Raw genomic sequence first — 8,231 nt, forward strand, 5'->3', positions numbered from 1 at the left:
AGAAGTTTTCTTTCCCATTAATTTGATCTTCGATCGTCAGTTTTATTTCCTTTGCGTATTTCTCTTTGAGTTGATCTAGTTTAATTTGCAACTACAAAAATCTTAGTGATTCCTCTAGATAAAATTGAGATTAGTATAATTTTGGTATTTGGCAAAAGTAAGGTACCAATCCCTGAGGACGATACTCTTCTTATCACTTTATTATAAAACTACGATACTGTGCACTTGCAGTTTTGCACCGGTCAAGTTTTTGGCACCGTTGCCGAGGATTGATTTATTCTTATTCTTTTTGTCAATATCGATACAAAGTAATCTTGGTTTTAATTTAGAATTTTATTTTAATTTGTTCTACAGGTGTGTTTTTGACGTTGGATGCGCCGTGCTAGATCTCGTGATATTATTCCTGTTAATCCGGAGATTGAAAGAACACTTAAATCACTAAAAAGAAATAAGATACTAGCCATGGCTGAAAAAGAACGTGAGGCACTATCACGCACCTTGAAGGACTATGTACGACCAGTTGTGAATGGAAATTACTCGAGCATAATGCGCCAAACAATTAATGCCAACAACTTTGAGCTCAAACCAGCTTTGATTAGCATGGTGCAGCAGGCTCAATTCAGTGGATCGCCACTAGATGATCCCAATATTCATTTGGCAATGTTCTTGGAGATTTGCGACACTGTGAAGATGAATGGTGTTACTGAAAACACCATTAGACTGAGATTGTTTCCTTTTTCTTTGAGGGACAAGGCTAGAGGTTGGCTACAATCTCTACAACCGGGAAGCATCATTAGTTGGCAGGACATGGCTGAGAGGTTTCTTGCTAAATTTTTTCATCCTGCAAAAACAGCCCAACTCAGGAGTGAGATTGGCCAGTTCAAGCAAAATGATTTTGAGTCACTCTATGAAGTGTGGGAGAGGTATAAAGACTTGGTTCGACGTTGCCCACAACATGGATTGCCAGATTGGTTGCAAGTTCAGATGTTCTATAATGGGTTAAATAGGCAAACTCGAACTATAGTTGATGCTGCTTCTGGTAGAACTTTAATGTCGAAGACAGCTGAGGGTGCTACTGCCCTTTTGGAAGAAATGGCCTCAAACAACTATCAATGGCCAACTGAGAGGACTTTGGCTAAGAAGGTTGCTGGAATTCATGACTTGGAGCCGATAGCAGCCCTTTCAGCTCAAGTAGCTACTCTATCTCATCAGATTTCAGCCTTGACAACACAAAGGATACCACAAAATACTAAATATGTTGCATCTACAAGTATGATAGTTCCAAGTAATGAAGCAAGTCAAGAACAAGTTCAATACATCAACAATCGGAACTACAACTATCGTGGTAATCCTATGCCAAATTACTACCATCCAGGGCTTAGAAATCATGAGAATTTTTCATATGGAAATACGAAAAATGTGTTGCAACCTCAACCTCCTCCAGGATTTGATAGCCAACCAAGCAAGAAGAAGATGTCACTTGAGGATGCCATGGTTTCCTTTGTTCAAGAGACCAATGCAAGGTTTAAAAAGACTGATTCACAGTTAGACAACATTGAGACTCATTGTAGCAATATGGGAGCTGCTATAAAGAATATTGAAGTGCAAATTGGGCAACTAGCCACTACCATCAATGCCCAACAAAGAGGAGCTTTTCTTAGCAACACTGAAGTGAATCCAAAGGAACAATGCAAGGCCATCACACTAGGAGTGGAAAAGAAATTGAGAGGTCACCATTAAAGGAGAGCAAGTCCACCCCTACCGCTGCGAACAATGGCCAAAGCAAAGATCAAGTAGAATAAGAGGAGATTGTCAATGATACACTAGAGGAGACCGACTTGCCTCCAGCAATTTCATTTCCTGATAATCCTCCTATTCTCGCTCCTCCACTTCCTTACCCTCAACGTTTTCAAAAGCAAAAATTAGATAAACAATTTTCTAAATTTTTGGATATTTTTAAGAAAATTCACATTAATATTCCTTTTGCAGATGCCTTGGAACAAATACCAAATTATGTCAAATTTCTGAAGGACATCATTTCCAAGAAGAGAAGGTTGTAGGAGTTTGAAACAGTGAAACTTTCTGAAGAATGCAGTGCCATTCTTCAAAAGAAATTGCCTCAAAAATTAAAAGATCCGGGGAGTTTCACTTTGCCTTGCACTATTGGAGATTCATTTTTTGATAGAGTTTTATGTGATCTTGGTGCTAGCATTAATCTTATGCCACTTTCTATTTGCAGGAAATTAGGACTTGGAGAGATGAAGCATACAACAATTTCTTTGCAACTAGCGGATCGGTCCATCAAGTATCCACGTGGAATCATAGAAGACGTATTGGTAAAGGTGGATAAATTCATTTTTCCTGCTGATTTTGTGGTGTTAGATATGGAGGAAGATGAAGATGTCCCACTAATTCTTGGTCGACCATTCTTGACTACGGGAAGAGCTTTGATTGATGTTCAAAAGGGTGAATTAACATTGAGAGTAAACAAGGAAGAAGTTATGTTCAACATCTACCAAGCCATGAAATTCCCAGAAGATCCAAGTACTTGCTTCCGGGTTGATGTCATTAAGCAATGTGTAGAAGAGGCCTTTCAAGAAGATATGTCATCCGATCACCTAGAACGATCATTGCAGCAGGATACATCACTTAGCAATGAAGTGGAGAGAAACTGTACACTTATTCCTCTGGGAGATCCCGATTGATGAAGATTGAAAAGTCTGGCTGTAGACTTTAAAACAAGCGCTTATGGGAGGCAACCCATAGATCTTTCTTTCATTTATTTTATTATCTTTATTTATTTAGTTTTAATAATTTGGTTTTTGATGCAGATTTATTTAGCATGAATAAAGAGCTAAAAAATTATAATCTACGGAAGATTCACCATGAAACCAGGGAAGTTCTTTTATTTCTTCAATCCTTTTTACTTTTGCATTACAATGAGGACATTGTTTAGTTTAAGTTTGGAGGTGTAAACTCCTATAGTCATTTGATCCTCTTGTTTTCTAAGTCTTGGGTTGTTGATGGGTTGTCTGATTCTCTTACCAAGCATGCATTAGAGTAAGATTGAATTCTCTATGACTCTGAAATTTGTGATTGAAGATGGTTTTGAGAAAAATTTTCAAAAATTTCTTTTATGTCAAGTGGAGTTTTGTGGGTACTTTGGTTTAAATCTTTGACCTTGAACATAATTGAGCACATAGTCATTTTTCTCTTATTCCATTTTGCTTATGAAGAGAAGAAGTTGAATTAATTGAAAGAGGGAAGTTTGATTTTGCTTTGCTCTAGAATCCGTTGATGGGTCCTTGAGACGAAATCCTAGTTGAGACCAAATATTAGAGAAATGATCTAGGCATTTCTTTGGCATAACCAAAAAGCTTTCCCAGCCGTCCTAAATATTATGCCATCATTACATGGTGTGTTTCCATAGTCAACCCCCTTGAGCCTTCATAAGCCTTTATTTATTCTTTGAACTACATAAATCATGCCCGCTCTAAGCCTGAAAAACAATGAATCTACCTTTGATAGTTTGAGAAAATACTTTGGTGAAGAGTACATTTAAAAGAGAAAATTGGTTTCATGATGAATCGTATTATGTTTGCTCTGTTTGATCAAAGAAGAAGAAAGAAGAAGAAAGATAGTGTTTTTTTTTTTTAAAAAAAAAAAACAAAAGAAAAAGAAGTCGCTAAGCGGAGTATGTATCACCTCAGATTTTGTTAAAGGAATTGTTGGTATTGCTTCAGTGATTACAGCAACAATAATGCCACAAGTATGAGCATATTGCCAAGAAAGAGCTATGATTTGAATCATGTGGGTATCTCTTTTAGTGTTCTTTTCATTAAGTATTTTCCCAGTTTGCTTTGATTTTCTATATCCAGTTCTTTCTTAACCCTCACCCTGTGGCCTATCATTACAACCTTATTAAAGACCTTTTGATCTCTGATTTTGGTATTGACTACATTAGTGGAGAGGATTTCTGAAAATTGGACTTATGGGGTTAAGTTTTAAGAGAATTCTTCTGATTTTGGTTGTTCTACTTTTATCTGAGTTTGCAGTTGGTTTGAGGTTAAATTGACTATATCACACACACACTCAAGGTCTTAGCTTTAGGTTGAAGTAAACGCCTAACTCTTGCTTGACAAATTGCAAAATTTTTGATTGATTTTCTTGCTATCTTTGATGTTAAAAGAGTCAGATACTAGTGATGAAATCTAAATTCATAAAAGCTTGGTGAGTGATGATACTTCTCTTTGGGGTCGAGTTGATATTGCCTAAACTATCATTTGCTTTTCTTTTTGTTTGAGGAAAAACAAAGTTGTAAGTTTGGGGGTATTTGATGACTTGCAAAATTTCGTATTGCAGATTTTACAAGATCGCTCGAGCAGAGGCTTTTGGCCGCTCGAGCGAATTCAGGCAGATTCAAACGCTAGACTGCCGCTCGACAGGGAGCTCGAGCGGGTTGCTGGAAAACAAAGATCGCTCGAGCGGAGACATTGGCCGCTCGAGCGAAATCAGGCAGAGTCGAACGCTCGACGTGCGCTCGACACCCTGCTCTAGTGAACATCGTATTTTGATAGATCTAGGGTCTTCCGCCGTCACACCATATAAAATGGATTTTTCACTCTATGGCCGTAGTGTGCACTGGAGAACACTTTTTGGGACAGAAAAACACAGCTAGAAGGATTCAATTCATCTGTTTTTGGAGAGGGAATTCCAAATATTGCACGTACGCTGGAATCATACACGAGCACAGACGGGAGAAAAGCATTGAATCATTTCCTTGAGTTTTTGAAGAGAGTTGCGGCTGCGAGGAGTATTTTTCAGTGTTTATTTTCTTCCAATCTTCTCAGGAAAATTATGCTGAATTCGTTTATGTTGAATTCCATTTCTAGCATGAGCTAAATTTTATTCATTCTAGGAAAACGATGTAATCTAGTTCCGAACTATGCTTGATTGTCAATGTTAATTTAAGGCAATTCTCTCTTTGTTTATCTGATTTATTCTGAGTTTATTGCTTCTAATTAACTGGCCATTGATTAGATGATAATTAATCTTGTGATTTGCTATCGAAAGAGGGAATCATAAGGTAGATCTTGAATATTTCAGCATAGGTAAGTATAGAGATCGAAAGACTTGTATGAACTTATGTAGTAATTAAGTCATTGGTCTTATTGCTTTCTTGATTATTTAACTTGCATATTCTTGTGTGAATTGATAAACAAGAATAATTTCCAATTGACTATCGAAAGAGGCTGTTGGATGAATTAGAGATTTGCTAATGAACAAAAAGAATTAAATTAAATTAGCTGGATGAGAAAAGCATAGTGAAGAATTAGGTGAAATCGATTTCCTAGAAGTTTTCTTTCCCATTAATTTGATCTTCGATCGTCAGTTTTATTTCCTTTGCGTATTTCTCTTTAAGTTGATCTAGTTTAATTTGCAACTACAAAAATCTTAGTGATTCCTCTAGATAAAATTGAGATTAGTATAATTTTGGTATTTGACAAAAGTAAGGTACCAATCCCTGAGGACGATACTCTTCTTATCACTTTATTATAAAACTACGATATTGTGCACTTGCAGTTTTGCACCGGTCAGCATCTTAGGCAAAAAGTCCTTACCTCTTCCCTAGATCAACCTTGGAAAACCAAAAGTCTCCTCCATGGGTGGCATGTAGCCTCTCCAATCTGTCCCTCTCTCCTTCTCACTTTCCTTATTTGCCCTTCCATTCATGTCTAGGTTCAATGGACTTAGTGGCTCAAGGGTAAAATCACAAAATCAAATCTTCCTTGAAAACCTTTCATTGTGTGCATGGATGCCACTTGGCAAAGTGTGTGTGTGTGTGTGTCTTGCTTTGGTTGAAATCCCTATATCTTCTCTAGGTGATATTTTGCCTTCCCAAGACAAGTCCCTTGGCCTTCCCCCCATGCATGCCACCGGCCTCTCTCTCTCTCCTTTTGCTCTTCCAACATACTTCTAGAACATGCCTCTTCCTCTTCCCAAGTAAGATATTCTTGGAACTCCAAAAGTCCATCTCATACTCTCCACATGCTTGACAAGTGTCAATCTTGGCCTTTCCTATCCAAAGTGGTGTGTAAGCCCTAGTTCTAGGTGACATCATCTACCACTCAACCTTCTAGAACCTTATGCATGTAGGACAAGTGTCTCACCTTACATTTTCCCTAGGTTTTGGGCCTTCCTACCCTAGCATGGCCGAAACCCATATAAGTCCCATTGGGCTTCTCCTCATCTCATCTCCTCAAAACCTTTCAATCTAATAATCCTCAAAGTCCAAAAGTAAAAATTCACTAAGGGCCTTTATCCAATTACAATCTATTCACCTCTTATTCACAAAGCTTAGGAAACCTTTCCTAAAATAAATTAAAATAACCATGACTTTATTTATCATATGAGCCTTTATTTATCATTGTTTAGTTTTCTTTGTAACCAAACAGAGGATAAAGGGCTGATGCTGTATTGGGGGACTGATGCTCTATTTTATCTTTAATTGATAATAAATTCATATGTTGTGTGTAATCCTTTATAATTTCTTGTAGTTGTTGCGATTAGTGTTGTATTATCATCATATTATGTGTAATCTTATACCTTTAGTTGGTGCTATAATGAATTCATATATTGTGTGTAATCCTTTATAAATTCTTGTAGTTACTGCTATTAGAATATTATCATCATCAAACTCTCGAGGTTGCTGCTATTAGTGTTGTATTGAAGTTTGCATAAATAATAGAAATAGCATTTGTCTACTGTGAGGCAATCCAAGTATGTTTCTTTCTTTTGAATGGAATTGGTATAAGATTTTATGATGAGATTTGGTGTGATGCTACAATCCAATTAGGACCAATTCTATTTTAAATGATGCCTTGGTGTGTTGTTTAGTCCTAAAATTGGTTTTGTTTTGGTTCCATGATATTAATTTCTGGTTTGGCATCTAAATATGCTTACCTTACTTTGTTTCAATATCTTTCTTTCCTCTAAAGGTAATATTTACAGCTTTTAAGAATGTTGTAAGAATGTTACTTTTTTCTATGGAGTTGTAAGAATGTTGCCTAACTCTAATTAATGGTACTACTATAAGCACTTTGTTGGCTTGCAATGGCAAAGCAGTGATATGGAAAATAATCAAGAAAAATTTTCCAAATCACAACCATAACTATGCTAGTAAGAGAAATTTTACAAATCACAACAATAAGAGCAAACGATGACAGAAACTATGAGAGAGTTAGGAGAAGGGATAAAGTACATACATTAACAAGCAAGTTGACGTCGAGGGGGAGAGCTGCTATTGAGGCTGCAAGGGGGCTCAGTCGTGGAGAGGGTGTGGTGAAGATGGTTTGGTAGTGGTCACAAGGGGTTTCGGGAGTGAGAATAAAAATGGGAAGAGGGATTTCTTAGGTTTCTCAATCAGAAATGGGAGAGTTATGGGAGTGAGAGAGAGAGTTATAGGAGTGGGAGTGAGAATGGCAAAGAAGGTTGGAGTGACAAAATGGGAGGGTTTCCAATAGTGGGAGGGTTTCCCGCGAATTTGAAAGGAGTGAGAAATAAATATAATAGTGTTTGCTTAAGTTACTGTAGTTCAGCATATTTCTTGAGTTACTATAGTTAATATCCAAATTTATATACCAATGCCTAATCTAATGTAGGGGTTTTAAGGGGCATGTTAGCTAAACTTTAGCTAAAGTTGGACTTTGCAAGCCAATGAGAGTGCTCTGATGGGAATAGCAAACGAAGCCTCGTTGGTGAAGCAATGGATTGAATTATACGGTTTGCATACTAGGTGGATAGGTTGGTGAAGTGCATCTTTCGTACTTTGGTGCCAATGTAAGACCAAAAAACAATTATCCAATATCCAATAAAAAAAAAATTGTAAAACAACTAGATGGTTTAAACCAAAACTCCACATACTACTATCTATCAAACAAGTGTCTCCAATGATGTCATGAATCTCACACTCTTACAGGCTATTTTGTTTAACGCTAGTAACCTTAAAACTATCTACCTTAGAATGAGTCTACTCTCCAATTTATGCCTCCAATAGTGTAATCTACTTGTTAACGACGTGTTCTGTATACCAGTCATCGAGCTTGATACTCTTGCGATACAAGAAAAGTAAGGGCCCGAGGGGTGGTGATACGCCTCCTTTGCCTAAGTCAATCGTTTGATCCTTGGATAGAATTTTAGTATATGAGAGAATGTAAGTCATATTCTAACCT

At 37.1% G+C, this 8,231-nt stretch overlaps 1 non-coding gene across 1 annotated transcript; it reads right to left on the reverse strand.

Annotated features, from left to right (window-relative positions):
- Nucleotides 1-855: 855 nt before the first annotated feature.
- LOC122290548 lies at nt 856-962 on the reverse strand. Its single transcript, XR_006236412.1, has one exon. It is a non-coding gene; the product is annotated as a small nucleolar RNA R71 (small nucleolar RNA).
- Between the last annotated feature and the right edge of the window lie 7,269 nt (nt 963-8,231).

The sequence above is a fragment of the Carya illinoinensis genome, chromosome 12 (assembly GCF_018687715.1).
Source record: "Carya illinoinensis cultivar Pawnee chromosome 12, C.illinoinensisPawnee_v1, whole genome shotgun sequence".
Lineage (NCBI taxonomy): Eukaryota > Viridiplantae > Streptophyta > Magnoliopsida > Fagales > Juglandaceae > Carya > Carya illinoinensis.